The following is a 3,570-nucleotide window of genomic DNA, read 5'->3' on the forward strand; positions in this document are numbered from 1 at the left end:
AGTAAGGACACTTTGAGTGTGGTGGGCCCTTCTCTATGCTTTAGCTTAGAGGTTTCATTTTAGACATTATATTATAAATAGTGGATTTAAATATTTGAATTTTGTTTATTTTCACAATTATATCTATAGTTCTAATATATTATTAATAGTATTTAATATAACAATAATACATTATATTATATAATATAAATATAATAGAATTTATATTATATTTATTATAGAAATACTAAAAATGAATATTTTAATGATAAAATATTTAAAATATTTTCTTCTAAATTATTATTTAAAATATTTTAATTCTAATGAACATTTAAATATATAATCTTTGAGTTAAATGTTTTCCTATCATTTTTCATATTTATATATTACTATATAATTTTATTACATTAAAGGAAAATTTAAATCTAACAAAAATCTTTAATTTTCAGTCTAAATTTTTATGATTAACTAAATTAATTTATCAAATATTGTCTTTATGTTTTAGCTGATAGGCTATTTGTGGGACTTTGTTCCCGAAAATTAATTTTTTGACAGAAAATTTGCAAGAGTTTGGCTAGAAAATTGAAAATCCTTCCCATTAATTATTTATTGGTAGTTTTTATCTCCCTCCACTTTTAACTCTTATTTTGATATTTATTAGTTGTTATCTCCACTTTTAACTATTGTTTCTCTTTTTATATTTATTAGTTGTGATCTCCACATTTAGCTCATATTGTGATGTATTCATTTAACTTTTAATTTTTAAAATTGATTTAGATTTTAGTTTTTAATTTTTTTTATATTAGATTAATATTTTATTTAACTATTAATTTTTATTTCTATAATTTATTTACTTAATAAATATTTGTTAGACATACTTTTTTTTTTGTATATCTCTTATTAATTTTTAGATTTTTTTAAATGATTTTTTTTTTCATATTTGATAAATTTAATTTAAATAAATAATATTTATTAATCTATTTAAAAGATTTTAGTAAATATTTTGTTATTTAAATTTAAAATTATTAATAATCTAATTTGTTTACATAAGATTATATTTTAAATATCCGCTTTTAACTATTATTTTTCTTTTCTTATTTATTTAAAAAATAATTACTTGTGATCTCCACATTAAATTATGTTGTGACCTCTATTTATTAAACTTTTGATTTTTTAAATTGATTTACGTTTTAGTTTTTAAATTACTTTTAAAAAAAAAATTTACTAGTTTAATTTTTTCTTTAAATATTGTTTTTTCAATTTCTATATTGTATTTAGTCAATAGAATATTTGTTAGAGAAGTCACTATTTTTCATATTAATTTTTTTATTTCTCCCATTAATTTTTCGTAATAAATATTTTTATGGGTTTTTTTAAAATGATTTTTTTTTCATATTTGTTCAATTGAATTTAATTGTAAAATCTTGAAATTATTGAAGTTTCTTAAGCAATATTCAAATTTCTTAAATATTGTAAATTTTATATCTATGTTTTAATCTTCAACTTTTTTATTTTTGTATTTTCATTTTTAAAAAAATGTATATTTACATTATTTAATGTTCATTCTACATTTTTCTTCTTAAATCTCATCTCCTATGCGACTGCTAGTTTATATATTATGATGGTGAAAAATACAATTATACAATTAACTTTTTATATGAATTGTGAAAAGCTATAATTATCTAAAATTTAAATAAATATATAGATCTTATGATTTTTTATGATAATACTTTTATTTTAATATGTACCATACAAACCAACCAAGGGGAACATTCCCACCAAATGAGCTTACCAAAGGATAAACATATTATTCTGCCACGCGTATTTTACAAATGGTAAAAATGGAAGCTTTTGTTGTGATATTAATCTGTTTAAAGCCAAATCCCTCCGCCGAGCTCAACAATCCATTATCGCTCAGACTGCTTTACTCGCAGTATAATCGCTACATTCTTTTTTCGTCCTAAAAATGCAACATTTACAAGCAAATTCGCATCTTTTGTGCAATTCATGCCAATGTCAATGTCGCTTAATTTCTTTACTTTGACGAATGTGTTAAAGCTCAGATATTCCACCCTGATCACGATTTCCTGCGAAACTGGGACAAAGATATATTTTTGGAACCTTTTGCAGATTTTAGATTGAAAGGAAGCTATGGAGGAATTTTAAGGGCACATAAGACCGTTCTGGTATGCTACAAACCCTAACCATTTAAAGGCCCCAAATCTTTACTCTGTGAAAATGTTGTAGGTAAATGTGACTTTTTTGCAGGCAGGGAAGTCCAGAGTTTTTAAGGCGATGCGGAGCGCAGGAATGATCGAGTCTGTCAGCGGCAAAGTGAAAATATCAGATATGACATCTGGAGAATTGCGTCCATTAATTAATTTTCTGTACACTGGTAGAGTAAATCAAAGAAGCTTGGAATGTCATGGAGTTGCACTTTACAGGGCTTCTGTTAAGTATAATCTGCCTCTTTTGACGGCTATTTGTGAACATTTTCTTCAAAATAATGTGATTAGAGATGTTCGTGGAGTTTTCGAGCTTGCTGTAGATTATCAAGTGGAGAAATTTCAAGAAGCTGTTTTGCCCTTCATTTTTAGCCAAAAATTTGTTGAAAGCAATCCTCCCGCTTTGGTGATGAAAACTCTGCGAACCGTTTCCAGATTCGAATGCTTTGCCCCGTACCGATTGAAGAATTTTAGTGCAGTTTGTTTCCTTATGGAGCAGACTTTATGTCTAGTTGCAGGTACGTAATCTACAGAGTAATTGCTTTTATTTTTCATTTATATATGAACTGAAAAGTCCCTTCAAGAATAAAAATTCATGTTTTATCTCTTGTCAGATCTTGTTGATGAGGCGAACAGGCTGGTGTAAAAAGCAAACGAAGTGTTGCCGATAAGTCAAGTAATATGAAATTTTGGTACAGTAATAATCTCTTTTGTTTTCTTTCAAAAGTTGAATGGTACAGGATCATAAATAACTACCTACTCTGAATCATCTCTCACACATCGAATGTCGTCACCTCGCTTGTTTTTTAATTTCTTCATTATTATTATCATTTTCGTGTACGACCAAATGTCAGTGAAGTACAATTTCCAAATATTATAACATTTTATTTTTTCACTTGCCAACTTTTTTACAAATCTTTCGAACAATGGCCCAACCGATTAAATTGAGTTCCAAACGTGATAGATATTAACTATGTCCTAAATAATGTCACACGTATCATATAAGATGGAGATGCGCTCGTGACTATGAAGCTTCTTTATTGCATTTAACTATGGTACCTTTTTAATAATTTGTTATGCAATAAATTAAAATAAAATTTTAATTATATATATATATAGTAAAGCAATTAAATAAATATTTTAATGAATGTCCATCATATTAAATAGTCTATATGATAATAAATTGTGAGTCTGGATTTGAGTCTACTTGAGTTTTAACATATAATAATTAATCTCACTTAACAATAACAAATTATTAAAAACTAACCAAAGTTTCAGTCTCTCACCTATCAAAAAATAATGAAATTGAGTATAATTGTTTTATTTGTTTAAACTGAATATTTTAAAATTTGACTTATATAAAAAT

At 25.3% G+C, this 3,570-nt stretch overlaps 1 pseudogene; it reads left to right on the plus strand.

Moving 5' to 3' along the window:
- The first annotated feature begins 1,945 nt into the window (after positions 1-1,945).
- On the plus strand, positions 1,946-2,850 carry LOC149561185 (uncharacterized; annotated as a pseudogene).
- Positions 2,851-3,570: the final 720 nt, after the last annotated feature.

The sequence above is a fragment of the Cupressus sempervirens genome, chromosome 4, assembly GCF_028749045.1.
Source record: "Cupressus sempervirens isolate cs-2001-9-10 chromosome 4, ASM2874904v1, whole genome shotgun sequence".
Lineage (NCBI taxonomy): Eukaryota > Viridiplantae > Streptophyta > Pinopsida > Cupressales > Cupressaceae > Cupressus > Cupressus sempervirens.